The sequence below is a fragment of the Pan troglodytes genome, chromosome 6 (genome assembly GCF_028858775.2).
Source record: "Pan troglodytes isolate AG18354 chromosome 6, NHGRI_mPanTro3-v2.0_pri, whole genome shotgun sequence".
Classification (NCBI taxonomy): Eukaryota; Metazoa; Chordata; class Mammalia; order Primates; family Hominidae; genus Pan; species Pan troglodytes.
In genome coordinates, this window is record NC_072404.2 from 109398956 (window position 1) to 109417151 (window position 18196).

Here is an 18196-nt window from a genome sequence, read left to right on the forward strand (position 1 = left end):
TGACAGGTAGAATAAAACCCCCCTGCTCTCCTGCCCAAAGTAGCTGAAGCACAAGCTTACCCACAGAAGAATGTGTGTGTGCACGTATGTATAAGTGTGAGTGTGTATTTGTATGTCTTTGTGTGTTTGTGTGTGTTTGCTTCATTTCCTCAGGCAGCCTTCATCCCAGAATTTGTGGTGATTTCGGGATGTCCTCTCCTCTTGGATGGGAGAATAGCACAGACTCCCCGCGACAGCATGATGGGAATCTGCTCCACGTCCCTTCAGGAATCCAGAGAACCCAGACCCCTCTCCATCAGGCCCAGGGAGAACTGTGACGCCTGTCCCCATGGCCATTCCTAGCCCCACTGCTAGAGCCAGGAATCTCTCCAGAGATACCGCCAAGAATGGGAAGCAGCAAAGTGAGGAGAGTAACTCACAGGGCTGAGGGAGTGTGCAGAGAGGGACTGGTCTCCTGTGTTCGAAGTGACAGTGCTCAGGGTCAATGCTGGACTCTTCACAGAGGAGATGCCAGAGGCAACCTCATGTATTAGTCCATTTTCACGCTGCTAATGAAGACATACCTGAAACTGGGCAATTTACAAAAGAAAGATGTTCAGTGGACTTACAGTTCCACGTGGCTGAGGAAGCCTCACAATCATGGTGAAGGCAAGGAGGAGCAAGTCATATCTCACATGGATGGCAGCAGGCCAAGAGAGAGCTTGTGCAGAAAAAAAAACCTATGAAAACATCAGATCTCCTGAGACTTATTCACTATCACGAGAACAGCACAGGAAAGACCTGCCCCCATGATTCAATTACTTCCTACCAGGTCCCTCCCACAACATGTGGAAATTCATGATGAGATTCGGGTGGGGACACAGCCAAACCATGTCACCTCGGTTCCAGATACTGCCCCTCACTAAGGCATGAGGCTCAGTCACAGTAGTCCTTTCTATTCACGAGAACAACCACTTCCTGGGTGCAAAACATCCTCATAACCCAGGACTGAAACAGACGTCCGCCACCCAAAATCCTATTCCCAGATGGCCTTCCTTTCCTCAGACCCTCTCCAGGACTCTAGTACCTTCTTGTCCAAAATATCTGCTGCCAGCAATTGGCTCTGCAGGACTGTGGTCCCTGCAGCAGCTAAGATGTCCTAATTCTCTGGTGCTCTCCATGGATTCAAGGAGGGGGTCTTGAGAACATTCTCCAGCCAGTGAAGCTTCTTGACTGAAAGGGGACTATCCTAAGTGCCTCTGGGAAACCTTGCAACCTTCCTATGATTCCCAGAATGGAGCAGCCTGCAGAGCATCCTAAGAGAAACTAAGGTCCAAAGAGAAATTTTCTTCGCACCTCTCTCTAAAGCAAAGGAAAAAAATAGCACAAAATAGCATATCAAAAAAGCATCTTACTAAAATTATATTGAGAGCTTATACAAATTATAAGATAATTCTAAGTGCACCGGTACATAAACTTAGCAAAGACATGAAAAGACCATTCATAGAAAAGGTTATTCAAAGCCTGTAAATGTTTAGTCCAGGTAGGAATCAAAGAAATAGTAAAATAGTGATGAAATACTATTTTTATCCACTTGTCACAGACTAGTTTTGTGTAAAGTGATCATATCACACTATTTTTTTTTTTTTTGAGATGGAATCTCGCTGTGTCACCCAAGCTGGAGTGCAGTGGCGCAATCTCAGCTCACTGCAACCTCCACCTCCCAGGTTCAAGTGATTCTCCTGCCTCAGCCTCCCGAGTAGCTGGGACTATAGGCACATGCCACCATGCCCGGCTAATTCTTATATTTTTAGTAGAGATGGGGTTTCACCATGTAGGCCAGGCTGGTCTCAAACTCTTGGCCTCAAGTGACCTACCCACCTCAGCGTCCCAAAGTGCTGGGATTACAGGCTGAGCCACTGCACCCGGCCGTATCACACTTTATAACCTGGGCATGCAGGCCAATTCCAACGTCTTCCATTCATCTGCTGATGGTCTTAAGATTCCAAGGGCAGCACCCTTAGCCCTTGCTCTTGGGGAGAAGAACTCACAGCACACCTCTCTCCAAAAAGATCTTCTCTCTTGGCTGGTCAAAGTGCAGTGCTGTTTTCAACCAATTTATCACAACCAGTTACAAATGTCTTTGTTCCTTCTCTACTCCCACTGCTTCACTCAACTAGCCTAAAAAAAGAAAATAAATTTAAAAAAAAAAAAACAAAGATATCTTCTCTCCAAAGTTAATTCTCTCTCCCTGTGATTTCCAACAACTCTGCCATTTTATACAAACTTTGATGTGGGTGTAGATTTTAAGAGTAGCTTAACCTTTATTTATTTATTTATTTATTTGCTTTTCCTTTGAATTGCTGCATCTCAGACCAGCAAATCACTTTGGAATATGATATGTGTTGTATTTCCTAAACATTGCATCTCGAAATCCCAATCAAAATTTCCAGTTTAACATCCTGTTTGACTAACATTATTCAGTGCTTAATAAATGATGGATTTTTTTTTTTTTTTTGAGACAGGGTCTCACTTTGTCACCCAGCTGTAGAGCAGTGGTATGAACACGGCTCACTGCAGCTTCAATTTCCCAGGCTCAAGTGATCCTCCCACCTCAGCCCCCCAAACAGCTGAGACTACAGGTGTGCACCATCATGCCCAGCTAAGTTTTGTAGTTTTTGTAGAGACAGGGTTTCTCCACATTGCCCAGGCTTGTCTAGAACTCCTGGCCTCAAGCGATCTGCCCACCTTGACCTCCAAAAGTGCTGGGATTACAAGTGTGAGCCACCATGCCCAGCCTTGAGTTAATTTCTGTGTATGTTGTGAGGTAATCTCATTCTTTTGCATGTGCATATCCAGTTGTCCCAGCACAATTTGTTGAAATGACTGTTCTTTCCTGACTGAATTGTCTTGACACTCTTATCAAAAACAAATTGGCCATAAATTTAAGAATTTGCTTCCCAGCTTTCAATTCTATTCCACTGATTGAATTTATGTTTATGTATATTGTTCTTCTTTTTCAATATTTTTTATCTACTTTGGGTCTTTTGTAATTCTGTTTGAATTTTAGGATCTGTTTGTCTATTTCTTCAAAAAAGGAAACTGGAATTTTTATAAGGATTGCAATGAATTTTTTTATCAATTTGAGAGCACCACCATGTTAACAACATTAAATCTTCTAATCCATAAGCATGGAATATCTATTATTTATGTTTTCTTTAATTTCTTTCAACAATGTCTTGAAGTTTTCTGTGTAGAAGCCTGGCACTTCCTTGATTACATTTATTTCTAAGTATTTTGTTCTTCTTTATGCTATTGTAAATTGAATTGTTTTCTCATTCTCCTTTTTGTATTGTTTATTGCTAGTGTATAGAAATAGAATTGATTTTAATATACTCATCTTGTATACTGTGATGTGGCTGAACTAATTTACTAATTATAGTAAGCTGTTGTGGGTTCCTTAGGATTTTCTCTACACAAGATTATGTCATTTTCAAACAAAGTTTTATTTCTTCCTTTCTAATCTAGATGTCTTTTTTTCTTGCCTAATTGCCCTAAATAGAACCGCCAGTACTAGCTAGAGGTGTTGTTGAATAGGTGTGATAAGATCACACATCCTTCTCTTGTTCCTTCTTCTAGGAGGAAAGCTTTCAGTTTTGTATATGTCTTTTATGTTTACCTATGTCATTACCTTTGCAACTGTTCTTTATTTCTTCATATGGACTCTTACTAGCATTCTTTCATTTCAGTCTGTAGGACTTCTCTTAGTATTTTCTGTAGGGCAGTTATGCTAACAATAAATTCTCTCAGTTTTTATTATCTAGAATTGTCTCAATTCCTCCTTCATTTTTGAAGGATACTTTTGCTGGTTGTAGAATCCTTGACTGACAGCCCTTTTCTTTCTGCATTTTGAGTATATCATTCCACTGTCTTCTGGCCTCCATGGTTTTGAGGAGATATCAGCTGTTAAACTTATTGAGGATCCTTTGTCCTTAATGAGTTGCTTTTCTCTTGCTACTTTCAAGATTCTCTCTTAAGTTGTTGTTGTTTTATCTGGTCTTTGGCTTTTGACAGTTTGATCATCATGTACCTAAGTATGGATGTCTTTGAGTTTATCCTACTTGGAGTTTGTTGATAGCAAATGTGATGCATTTGCAACCGTATATTTTCTCCATGGAAACACTGTTTTCTATTAGCCATCTCCACAGATCCCTGAAGGTCAAGGCCCTTTGGCCATAATTTCAACCTTCCTGATTATTATAATAATAATAACTACTTTGCTTCTGATTATTAAATGCTGCCAAATAGCTTCTGCTGATTCAGAATCCTATCATTCCTATTGCTATTAGGGAACCAGTATATCCAGTATGTAAGGGCATCTGCTGTCAGCCTCTGTCTACAGAGGATGAACACTACTGAGATTCTTACAGCTTCTAAACTCCTCATCACCAGCACATTCATTATTTCTTTGGTGAAAATGAGTATTATCCAGGACTTCCCAAGGAATAGAGTCTGGTGGTGGATTTTCCAATCTTTTGTTATAGATCTATTCTCCCACATCCATTTCTCTGAGAACTGTGAACCCTTTACTCACAATTTTCCATATGAGTTCTGACATCTCAACTTTATTAATAGAAGCTCTTGTTGTTTTCCAGCTTTCCAAAAGCCACCCCAGTATCATTTCATATCAACCTCCTAAGAATAAACTTGCTAGGGTGTTAAATCCTGTGTCCCATAAGAATGCCCTATATTGACAAACTCCTACATCCAGCTTTCTATTTTTAGTCCCCTCCCTTTGATCCAGGATCTTCAGAATCTTCTCTCTGATTTATTTTGCTTGCTCCTGATGACACATGTTGTCCAAGCCTTGAAGCTCCTTTAGTATCTAATCCATCCCTCTCCTTAGTAAGTCAAGTACTTCCCCAGTTGGGCCATGCTAAGATTTGATTTTTGTTATGGGTCTAGTGGCCAAAGGGGGAGGTGCAACACATCCTGAGGGGAGCCAGCATTTCCTTACAATGAATTTGTCTAGTGTAAGACTTTTGCAAGGTTTTCAAGCAAGAGTGGGCCTCTATCTTCCAATAAAAAGTGTGAGCCACTTCTGCAGGTCCAAATGGTCCAGAATAATCTGATGATCCAAGGACCTCAAAGGGCATCTACCTAATATCACCATCCCACATCTCAGGGTCTTATTCTTTCCTATTGAGGTCCTGGTTTTGGTACTAGAAACTTCCCTAGGCTGAAAAATTTGAACTTCTCTGTAGTTGTGCCACTCTTAAAGTTAAATATTCAGCCTGGTCTCTCTGCCTTCAGGCAACGAGAGATAAGGGTCTCTTTAAATGTTGCCAAGAAGGCATTGTAACTCTTATATTTTGCTTTAAATTGATTACTTATTGTCCTGAGCCTTTCATTTTTTTCTCTTTAAGGCATCACTGAAGCTCAGTAATAGCCACCTAATTCCATAGTCCTTTATTTTATTTTATTTTATTTTATTTTGTTTTATTTTATTTTTGAGACAGAGTCTCACTCTTGTCACCCAGGCTGGAGTGCAATGGCGCGATCTCAGTTCACTGCAACCTCCGCTAAGTGATTCTCCTGCCCCAGCCTCCCAAGTAGCTGGGATTCCAGGTGCCTGCCACCATGCCTGGCTAATTTTTGACTTTTTAGTAGAGACGGGGTTTCACCATGTTGGCCAGGCTGGTCTTGAACTCCTGACCTCAGATGATCCACCTGCCTCAGCCTCCCAAAGTGCTAAGATTACAGGCGTGAGCCACCACACCTGGCTCCATAGCCCTTATACTTGCAATTTGTCTTATATCTCTTAAATGCCAGACACATTGCATCAGCCAGTGAATCTAATTCCACCTGTGTCCTAGCCTAGTTATTCCGAGTAAAAGTCTTAACACTTGCACTGCTAAAGCAAGTCAGAAACTATGCCTGCCATCAACATGGCTGTCCCCCTTGCCAGAGGGCTGACAAGTAACCCAGCCCTAGAATCCCATTCTTATGTTGTGCTTCCTAGGACCGCTCCTGGTACCCACTGTCTTAGGTTTGATTCCTTAGAAGCAGAACTTAAAAGAGACTTGAATACATGTGATTTTTTAGGTTGGACTCACCAGTAAAAATCTCTAAGGAAATAGAGGAAGCAGAAAAGGTAATGTAAAAAAAAAAAAACTGTGCAAAATGTGATCTCAGGTAAGGTTTGAACTTGATCTTGTCCACAGGGGACCCTGAAGCATAAATCATACCACAGATTTTATCCACTTAAGGTAAAAGGGCTGTTCTTTTGTACTCCAATAACATTCAGTCATTGGCATTGGGATGCCATCGGGGAGAGGAAGAAATCATATTATCCCAGGTGAAGCCATCTCTTTTTTTTATTTTTATTTTTTTTGTTTGAGATGGAGTCTCACTCTGTCACCTAGGCTGGAGTGCAGTGGCGTGATCTCGGCTTACTGCAAGCTCCGCCGCCCCGGTTCACGCCATTCTCCTGCCTCAGCCTCCCGAGTAGCTGGGACTACAGGCGCCCGCCACCATGCCCGGCTAATTGTTTGTCTTTTTAGTAGAGACAGGGTTTCACCGTGTTAGTCAGGATGGTCTTGATCTCCTGACCTCGTGATCCGCCTGCCTTGGCCTCCCAAAGTGCTGCGATTACAGGCGTGAGCCACCATGCCCGGCCAAGCCATCTGTTTAGAAAAGGAGAGAGTTCATGAGCCAATAATAGCCACCATTAACAACAGCCTGTGAGTGGGCATGCCAGCCCAGAAAAGGACATCTAGACAGGTCACCAACAGTAGATAAGAATGACAGTAGCTTTCTTGTTGGAAACAATATAAGCTAGAAGACAGTGGAAAAACATGTTTAAAGTAATCAAAGGAATAAATTGCCAATGTAGAATTATATACCCAGCAAAAATATTTTTCAGGCCAGGTACGGTGGCTTACACCTGTAATCTTAGCACTTTGGGAGGCTGAGGTGGGCAGATTGCTTAAGCTTGGGAATTCAAGACCAGCCTGGGCAACATGGTGAAACCCCGTCTCTACAAACAAAAAAATACAAAAATTATCCAGGTGTGGTGGCACACGCCTGTAGTCCAGCTACTTGGGAGGCTGAGGTGGGAGGACAGCTTGAGCCTGGGAGGTGGAGTTTGCAGTAAGCTATGATCACATCACTGCACTCCAGCCTGGGTGACAGAGGGAGACCCTATCTCAAAAATATTTTTTTTCAAAAGCTGAGGCAAAATTAAAACTTTTTAAGATATATAACAGTTGGAAGAATTCATCTCCAGAGTGAATGAAAAAACATATATGCACCATGATAAATGGTAAAGGAAGTCCTTTGAGCTAGAAGAATTTGAAACCAGATAGAAACCTGAATCTACGTTAGAGAATAAAGAACACCAGAAGTGGTAACTATGAGGGTAAATATAAAGATTATTTTTGTTATTATTTAAATCGTTTTAAAGATAATTGATAAAGATAATTAACAAGGACAAACTTAAGAGAATATAGATGATAGTCGTGAAAAGGCACTTCACAGAAGAAATCCAAATGGCCAATGGACAAATGAAACGTTTCCAGAGTCAACCCTTCCCTACTTTATCTCTAAAGATAAAGACAAAGATAATCTTTCGCTTAAAGCGAAAAGATAACAATGTATTATGGGGTTTATAGCATATATTGAGGTAAGATATATGGTAACAATTATATAAAAGCCAGGAGGGAAGAAATGGGAATATACTGTAAGGTTCTTACAATGTGTGAAGAGTGCTAAAATATCAATTGAAGTAGACTAGTAACATGAAGATATAAACCATAAGCCTAAAATAACCCAAAAAGGGTTATAGTTAATAATACAAACATGGAGGCAAAAATAAAATTATATATAAATATATGCTCAATCCAACAGAAGGTAGAAAAAGAGGAAAGGGGGAACAGATCAAGCAAATGGCACAAATAGAAAACAAATAGCAACATGAGAGTTTTAAACCTAACCATACAAATCATCACATTAAATATAAATGATCTAACCATTCCAATTTATAGGCAGAGATTAACATATTAACTTACAAAGCAAGACCTAACAGTATGCTGCCCAAAGATAACTCACTTTAATTATAAAGGTACAAGGTTAAAAGTAAAATAATGGAAAAATATACCATGCTAACACTAATCAAAAGTAACCTACAGTGACTATATTAATATCAAAGTAGATTTCAGAGCAAAAAATATTACCAGAGATAAAGAAGATATTTGATTGTTACAAATGAGTCCATTTATCAAATCCTAAATGTTTACACACGTAATAACAGAGCTTCAAAATACGTACAGCAAAAATTAATAGAAATACATGGAGAAATAGACAAATTCACAAAATAGTTAAGGAGCCAACACCCATCTCTCAAAAATTGATAGGACAAGTAGACAGAAAATCAGTAAACAAATAGAAGGCTTGAACAATACTATAAGCCAAATTGACCTAATCAACAAAATTGACAATAGAACATTCTACGCAACAATACGTTCTTGTCAAGAGCACACAGAACATCTACCAAGATAGATCATGTTCTACACCATAAAATAAGCCTGGATACATGTAAAAGGATTTAAGTGATACAAAATATGTCTTTGATCACAATGGAATTAATAGGGATGGTTTCAGTGCATATATATATATATGTCAAAACATCACATTTTACATTTTATGTGCAGATTTTTGTATGTTATACTTCGCTAAAGCTGCTTTTAAAAATATATATAAAGAGCATGAAAAAGCAAGCCTTGTTATCAGGGATATATAAAGAACTACAAATCAATAACAAGGACAAACTTAAGAGAATATAGATGATAGTCATGAAAAGGCACTTCACAGAAGAAATCCAAATGGCCAATAGACAAATGAAACGTTTCCAGAGTCGACCCTTCCCCGCTCTGCAAAATCACTTCTCAAGAAGAAGCCACAGAGTCAGGTGTGTTCAGCACATTTTTGCTCACAACATGTGATTATATCCTTGGAAACCAAGAGTTGTGACCCCACCATTCTGGGTTACACAGATGGTCTAGCCAGAGTGACCAAAGTCCTTGTCTAAATGTCTGAAGTGGGAGTGGAAAGTGGGGAGCTGCCTAGGACCCAGGAAATAGGGGACATTTTTCAGTTGCATGAGTTTCTCCTGAGTCCTCAATGGCTCCATTTATAAATGTCCCTAACCCCGGGTCAGTGTGGGTATCGGGGGAGGAGACTAAAGTTGGTGATGGGGATTGGGGGGATGGGGATTCTGCCTAATTATTTCTAAGCTTCTGACAGCACCCTAAAGCACAAAGACAAACTTCTCTTTCACAATTATTTTCTGAGGATTAATGCCAGAAAAGAAGCCCCCAAGGGTAAAGGGAGCTCTCATTCCACTTCTTCTTTCAACAATGCCCTCTTTGTCTCTCTCCTTCCCACCAGACAAGACCAGCCTCCTCCCACAGCCATACATTGACAACACGTGCCAAGGCCTGGGGCAACAGGGTACCCAGGGTGAAGGGCTCACCCAAGAGTAGGGAGTGAAGAGAAATGTGGAAGCTCAGCACCTCTGTGCCCCAAGAATGATGATGAAGTGGCGTCATTTGTCTGGAGTAATACCCAAGATTCGTTGCCTCACGCCAAGGAAATCAAGAAGGTGGAGACGCACAAGGAGGAGTTTAAGATTGGAGGTTTAATAGGCAAAAGAAAGAGAAAAAAGAAAAGCTCTCTCTCCTGCAGAGAGAGAGGGACTCCCGAGTGGGTCTTCCGGTTTTGTGGTGAAATGCACATGGGGGTTTTATAGACAAGCTTGAGGAGGCAGTGTCTGATTTACATAGGGCCCGAGAGATTAGTCAGACCAGGTGTGCCATTTGCATAGCGCACCAACGAGTTGGCCATCTCACCTTAACCTTTTATTATGCAGATGGGGTCTCTACTTGGCCATCACCACGTTGCCTGCTTTTTTACTGCAAGCGTGTTGACAAAGGAAAGGGAAGAGGGCACCTCCATGTTGAATATACCTGGCTTCCAGGTGTCCCTTTTCTATTGGCACAGCTGTTGGCATTTACCTATGCAAGCTTTTAGCTTGCTTATCTATGCTTGCAGCTTAATTTTTCAGGCTGCTTTTTGTTAGAAAAGAAATTATTTGGGGGCTGCTTTTTATTAAAGGGAAATCTTACCACGGACTCTCTTACCCTCACTATCTGCCTAAATAATTTTTTTCTAGCTCCTGTATCAATGACAGAAGGGATCTTTCTTCTCCCTCCCTCTTTTCCACACCTGGGTGCATCTACCTGGTTTGGGGGAGGGTGAGCGACACAAGGAACAAAGGTTGAGAAGGAATCAGCAGAAGAAAAGGCTCAGAACTGAAAACAAAGCATCTTCCACAGAGTCAAATATAACAGCACAGGGCCTAGGATACTGTGTGACCTAGAGAAAAGGGAGCAAAGCCAGCCTTGGGCCCATCTTTCCGCAGAAATCTGGAAGAAACAAAACTATAAACTGGTGAGTTCTTAAGAGTGCACAGGTTTTAAATCTGTAATATTGACCAACAGTCAGCAAATACATTTCTTTCTCACCAGTATGGCAATGATTCAACTGAGCAACAAGTTGAAATCAAAGAACTGGTGGTACGGAGGCAGCATCCTGGTTTTATTCCATGCTCATCCCTTCCTGTTCATGCCTGGATTTTTTTAATTCTTTTTCTTTTTCTTTGTGAAACAGGGTCTCACTTTATCGTCCAGGCTGGAGTGCAGTAGCACGATCTTAGGTCACTGCAACCTCAACCTCCGGGCTCAAGTGATCCTCCCACCTCAGCCTCCTGAGTAGCTGGGACAACAGGTGCACACCACCATGCTTGGCTAATTTTTTTTGGTTTTTTGTGTGGTTTTTTTTGTTTGTTTGTTTGTTTTGAGACGGAGTCCAGCTCTGTCACCCAGGCTGGAGTCCAGTGGCGTGATCTCAGCTCACTGCAAGCTCCGCTCCCGGGTTGACGTCATTCTCCTGCCTCAGCCTCCCGAGTAGCTAGGACTACAGGCACCCACCACCATGCCTAGCTAATTTTTTTTGTATTTTTAGTAGAGATGGGGTTTCACTGTGTTAGCCAGGATGGTCTCGATCTCCTGACCTCGTGATCCACCCTCCTCAGCCTCCCAAAGTGCTGGGATTACAGGCTTGAGCCACTGCGCCCAGCCATTTTTTTTTTTTTTTTTTTTTTTGTATTCTTTTCTAGCGCCGTGGTCTCACTATGTTGTCCAGGCTGCCTGAATTTTCTAATAAATTCTCCTTCCTGTACTTTCTTTCTTTCTTTCTTTCTTTCTTTTTTATTTTGGAGACAGAGTCTAGCTCTGTCACCCAGGCTGGAGTGCAGTGGTGCCATCTCAGCTCACTGCAACCTCTGCCTCCCAGGTTCAAGTGATTCTCCCGCCTCAGCCTCCCGAGTAGCTGGGATTACAGGTGCCTGCCACCACGCCCAGCTAATTTTTTGTATTTTAGTAGAGATGGGGTTTCACCATGTTGGCCAGGCTAGTCTCAAACTCCTGACCTCAGGTGATCCACCCACCTCAGCCTCCCGAAGTGCTGGGATTACAGGAGTGAGCCACCGCGCCCAGCCTCCACCATGTGCTTTCTAGCATATAATGGCAAGTCTTTCTGCCCATATGAGCATGCAACACTAGAAAGCTGACAGGAGAAAAAGGCTGGACATGAAGAGCATGTGGGCAGCTCTTGACCCCAGTTGCCAGGTCCTCCTTCTTGACTTCTTGCTGCCCCACAGTAGGACTCTGCAGTTCACCCCCACTGCAAAGTCCTCTACATTTTCACAAGTCCTTACTTAGTGACTTTCTCTACACCAGAATGTGTAGGCCCAGTGAAGTCCTCCCTAGGTTTCAGGCCACTGCCCACCCCAGCAATCAGGCCTTCTTCCACTATGGTTTTGAATGCAGGAAGGCTGAGTCTCTGGGATCCTGGAGCCAGGTGGTGGGGATGGAGGATAGGAGAAGATCCAAGTTCAGAAAGTCAGGAAAGAAATCTTGTGGGAATGTGAATTAATTCAACCATTGTGGAAGACAGTGTGGCGATTCCTCAAAGATTTAGAACCAGAAATTCCATTTGACCCAGCAATTCCATTACTGGGTATATACCTCAAAGGAATATAAATAATTCTATTATAAAGATACATGCACATATACGTTCATTGCAGCGCTATTCACAATAGCAAAGACATGGAATCAACCCAAGTGCTCATCGATGATAGACTGAATAAAGAAAATATGCTACATATACACCATGGAATACTATGCAGTCATAAAAAATAATGAGATCATGTCCTTTGCAGGGACATGGATGAAGCTGGAAAACCATTATCCCCGGCAAACTAACGCAGGAATAGAAAACCAAACACTGCATGTTCTCACTTATAACTGGGAGCTGAACAATGAGAACACATGGACACAGGGAGGGGAACAACACACACTGGGCCCTGTCAGGGGAGGACGTAGGTTAGGGGAGAGCATTAGGAAAAACAGCTAATGCATGCAGGGTTTAACACCTAGGTGATGGGTTGATACGTGCAGCAAACCACCATGGCACACGTTTACCTATGTAACAAACCTGTACATCCTGCACTTGTACCCAGGAACTTAAAAAATAAAATAAAGCCAAGCACAGTGGCTCTTGCCTGTAATCCCAGCACTTTGGGAGGCCAAGGTGGGTGGCTTACCTGAGGTCAGGAGTTCAAGACCAGCCTGACCAACATGGAAAAACCTTGTCTGTACTAAAAACACAAAATTAGCCAGGTATGGTGGCACATGCCTGTAATCCCAGCTACTTGGGAGGCTGAAGCAGGAGAATCGCTTGAACCCGGGAGGCAGAGGTTGCAGTGAGCTGAGATCGTGCCATTGCACTCCAGCCTGAGCAACAAGAGTGAAACTCCATCTCAAAAAAAATAAAATTAAAATTAAATAAAAAAGAAAGAAATCTTCATGGTAACCTTGAAAAACATCGTAGACTCTGCCAAGGAGAGAGAGGGCCAATGCACTGAGGTGTGGTTGGAAGGTAGAAACATGCTGTTTTCACAAGCTCATGGGGCAGCCCCAAGCAGGTGTGAAAAGGAGGATTAGCAGGAAGAAAATATCAAAGCCCTGAAGGAGAGATCAAAGGTAAAAGTAGAAATGCACAGACATTTCCCCATTTCCCAACCCAACAACACATCTGCTTCCTCCTTCCCCATCATTCTCTCATCTTCTCTCCAGGCCTCAGCTCACACAGGAAGTGATAGCAGAGTCACTTCTTATCCAGGCACCCCTGACCTCTCACCTCCACACCCAACTCATCTGAGGATGATCCCTCTTAGAAGGTATCAGACTTAGGGCTGGACATGGTGGCTCATGCTTGTAATTCCAGTGCTTTGAGAAGCCAAGGCAGGAGGATGCTTGAGGCCAGGAGTTCCAGACCGGCCTGGGCAAAAGAGCAAGATTCCCACCTCTACAAAAATTTAAAAATTAGCTGGGCATGGTGGTGTGCACCTGCAGTCCCTGCTGCTTAGGAGGCTGAGGCAGGAAGATCGCTTGAGCCCAGGAGTGAGACTGCAGTGAGCTATGATGGCACCACTGCACTCCAGCCTGAGTGACAGAGCGAGACCCTAACTCAAAAAAAAAAAAAAAAAAAGAAACTAAGAAAGAATCAGAATGGTGGCTCTGCTAGTCACTACCTGCTTGACAATGAGCAAGTAACTTAATTCTAGGCTGCATTGCATCAATGAGTTGTGAGAATTCAGTGTAGCAAAACCAGCCTTTATGAGTTTCCTGAGGGCAGGGAAGATGTGCCTCTTGATCTTCCCTGAAACCCCTTTGCCAAAGACAATATTCAGCATTTAGAACTTGCTTGGTAAATAGAGCCCATAGTTTGCAGTCCATGCTAGCTACTCACAAATTGTTGTTTTCCTTGCCACAGACTGTGAGAACTACACGGAACCCTAAGGAGCTACTAATCCAGCTGACACACGTGGAAACTGACTCAGACTAAGTGATACATACAGGCCATATGGACTACCAGACACAGGGCAAGACTAGATGCTGGTTCCTCAGACCAGGTGAAGTGCTGATACCAAGGCATGCAATAAGGGGTAAAGGGTGAAATTAGAGAACAAAATGCTGAGAATCTGGCTCCAGGAAGAGGGATAAGAAGGTAGCCTGGACTGTCTCCTAAGCAGGAGTGATTAAAGCACGGGGAACTGGGAAAGAAGAAGTTATGAGTTACAGGGATGATGGGCACTAGGTATTTACAGTAGACGGGATTTATTAAGTACTGTGTACCAGGTGCATGTTATCTCTTTTATTTTACCTTAATTGTTTTAGAAACAGGGTCTCACTCTGTTGCCCAGGCTGGAATGTGATGATGCAGTACAGCTCACCGTGATCTCAAACTCCTGGACTCAAGCAATCCTCCCACCTCACCCTGAGTATCTGGGACTACAGGCATGCACCACCACACCCGACTAATTTTTTTAAATTATTTTTTGTAGAGTCAGAGTCATTAATCATAATGCTCACTATATTGGGTAAAATCCTTATTAGGAGTTACTCTTTTAAAAAATCAGATGGAGGAGGTTGAAGCTCTAAGCCCAGGTTGCACTGATCTCAGAAAGTGGGATTCAAGGAGAGGAAAACAATGGAGAATTATTACAAATGGATGGTAGGGATGGGGACACCAGGAATTTGGGATGAGGATGCTAAAAGTAAGATAAATGATGGCCAGGTGCAGTGGCTCACGCCTGTAATCCCAACACTTTAGGAGGCCAAGGTGGGCAGATCACCTGAGGTCGGAAGTTCGAGACCAGCCTGACCAACATGGAGAAACCCCAACTCTACTAAAAATACAAAATTAGCCGGGTGTGGTGGCGCATCCCTGAAATTGTGGCTGCTCGGGAAGCTGAGGCAGGAGAATGGCTTGAACCCAGGAGGCGAAGGTTGCAGTGAGCCAAGATAGCACCATTGCACTCCAGCCTGGGCAGCAAGAGTGAAACTCCATCTCAAAAAAAAAAAAAAGACTAGAAGTAAGAATTCTACAATCATTAGACTGGGCAGATGAACTCTTAAGACGGGAAGAAAAGTTGCAAAACGTTAGAGCTTTAAAATAATTTTACTTGGTTTTGGAATACTTATGAATGTCATGTCTGGTTCTCTTACTATTTACAATATATCCAAAGAAACTGTTTACTGACTTCAGCGGCTGCAAATCTGATTTTTCTCTTCCAGCCCACTCATAGGCTCCTTCTTGTGGCAAAACATGATATTACTCCTAAGACTCAAACACCAACCTAAGCACAAATGTCTGGCAAGTGAAGACATTAAGAGTTTTGTTTTATTTGCAAACTATGCATCTGACAAAGGTCTAATAGCTAGCATCTATAAGGAACTTAAACAAATTTATGAGAGAAAAACAAACAACCCCATGAAAAAGTGGGCAAAGGAGAGGAACAGACAGTTCCCAAAAGAAGACATACAGGTGGCCAACAGACATATGAAAAAACTCAACATCACTGGTCATTAGGGAAATGCAAATCAAAACCACAATGAGATAGCATCTCATACCAGTCAGAATGGCTATTATTAAAAAGTCAAAAAATGACAGATGCTGGCAAGGTTGCAGAGAAAAGGGAACATTTTCACATTGTTGCTGGGAATGTAAATTAGTTCAATCATTGTGGGAAGCAATATGGCGATTCCTCAAAGAGCTAAAAGCAGAACTACCATTCGACCCAGCAATCCCATTACTGAGTATATACCCAGAGGAATATAAAGCATTCTACCATAAAGACACATGGGCCAGGCGTGGTAGCTCATGCCTGTAATCCCAGCACTTTGGGATGCCAAGGCAGGCAGATCACCTGAGGTCAGGAGTTCAAGACCAGCCTGGCCAACATGGTGAAACCCTAGGCTCTACTAAAAATACAAAAGTTAGCTGGGCACAGTGGCTCACACCTGTAATCCCAGCTACTCAGGAGGCCCAGGCAGGAGAATCATTTAAACCCAGGTGGCAGAGGTTGTAGTGAGCCAAGATTGCACCACTGCACTCCAGCCCGGGTGACAGAGCTAGACTCCATCTCCAAAAAAAAAAAAAACAAAGACACATCCACATGAGTGTTCATTGCAGCACTATTTACAATACTGAAGTGCCGAGACCAGCTCGGCTGGGGAGACCCTAACCCAGCGGCACTAGAGGAGTTAAAGATGCACACACAGAAATATAGAGGTGTGAAGTGGGAAATCAGGGGTCTTACAGCCTTCAGAACTGAGAGCCCCAAACAGAGATTTAGTAACTGCAAACCAGTTATTATCATTGTTTCTATAGATATTAAATTAACTAAAAGTATCCATTATGAGAAACAAAGGGATGGGCCAAATTAAAGGAATAGGTTGGGCTAGTTAACTGCAGCAGGAACACGTCCTTAAGACACAGATCGCTCATGCTATTGTTTGCGGCTTGAGAATGCGTTTAAGCGGTTTTCCGCCCTGGGCAGGCCAAGTGTTCCTTGCCCTCATTCCTTCATTCCTGTAAACCCACAACCTTCCAGCTTGGGCGTTAGGGCCATTATGAACATGTTACAGTGCTGCAGAGATTTTGTTTATGGCCAGTCTTGGGGCCAGATTATGGCCAGATTTTGGGGGGCTTGCTCCCAACAGTGAAGACATGGAACCAACTTAAATGCCCATCAGTGACAGATTGGATAAAGAAACTGTGGTACATATACACCATGAAATATTATGCAGCCATAAAAAAGAACAAGATCATGTCTTTTGAGGGAATATGGATGAAGCTGGAGTCTATAATCCTTAGCAAACTAATGCAGCAACAGAACACCAAATACCGCACATTCTCACTTATAAGTGGGAGCTAAATGATGAGAACTTATGAACACAAAGAAGGAAACAACAGACACTGGGGTCTGCTTGAGGGTGGGAGGAGGGAGAGGAGCAGAAAAGACAACTGTTGGGTACTGGGCTTAATACCTGGGTGATGAAATAATATATACAACAAACCACGATGACACGTGTTTACCTATGTAACAAATCTTCACACGTACGCCCAAACCTAAAATAAAAGTTTTAAAAAAGAGTTTTGTTTTCAAAATCCTTTCCTCCTAGGAGGTTGCAAATTTTACTGAATAAGAATAACCAGGGATGGGGCCTGGCACGGTGGCTCACGCCTGTAATCCCAGCACTTTGGGAGGCTGAGGCAGGTGGATCACCTGAGGTCAGGAGTTCGTGACCAGCCTGACCAGCATGGAGAAACCCTGTCTCTACTAAAAATACAAAAGTTAGCAGGGCATGGTGGCGCATGCCTGCAATCCCAGCTACTCAGGAGGCTGAGGCAGGAGAATCACTTGAACCCAGGAGACGAAGGTTGCAGTGAGCCGAGATTGCATCATTGCACTCCAGCCTGGGTGACAGAGCGAGACTCTATCTAAAAAAAAAAAAAAAAAAAAAGTAGTTCCTTGGAAGTTAAAAGTTAAGCTTAAGGACTGATTCAAAGGCAGGTGCAAAAAATAAACCCTCTTTTGTAACCCAGAACTCATTTTTCAGTATGAGTTTTGATACATATAAGAAGGAAAGCTAGGCATGGTGGCTCACACCTGTAATCCTAGCACTTTGGGAGGCCGAGGCGGGTGGATCACAAGGTCAGGAGATCGAGACCATCCTGGTTAACATGGTGAAACCCCGGCACTACTAAAAATACAAAAAATTAGCCAGGGGTCGTGGTGGGTGCCTGTAGTCCCAGCTACTCGGGAGGCTGAGGCAGGAGAATGCCGTGAACCCAGGAGGTGGAGCTTGCAATGAGCCGAGATTGCGCCACTGCACTCCAGCCTGGGTGACAGTGAGAGGCTCCGTCTCAAAAAAAAAAAAAAAAAAAAAAAAGAAGGAATATGATACCTGAGATAGTTTAAAATAATGGAGGTATTGATAACCATAAAGGTTGGTTCCAGGACTGTAGGGTTGATCATTTAAAAGCATAGGACATAAGGAAAATCTCAGCTATGTTGATTTAGTATTCCATTGTCATGCTTACATGATATGTCAAGACAGCTTTTCTTAAAGGCTTTTATCTTGAGAACATGATTCCTAGAGTTGTAATGGCATATCCCACAGATTTGTACTATGCTTGAGTGTGATTCCTCAGGAACGAATATGATTTGAACTCATTCACGTTTAGA

At 42.6% G+C, this 18196-nt stretch overlaps 1 non-coding gene across 1 annotated transcript; it reads left to right on the forward strand.

Annotated features, from left to right (window-relative positions):
- The first annotated feature begins 17473 nt into the window (after positions 1–17473).
- Positions 17474–17599, forward strand: LOC112209918 (small nucleolar RNA SNORA40). Its single transcript, XR_002944906.1, has one exon. It is a non-coding gene; the product is annotated as a small nucleolar RNA SNORA40 (small nucleolar RNA).
- Positions 17600–18196: the final 597 nt, after the last annotated feature.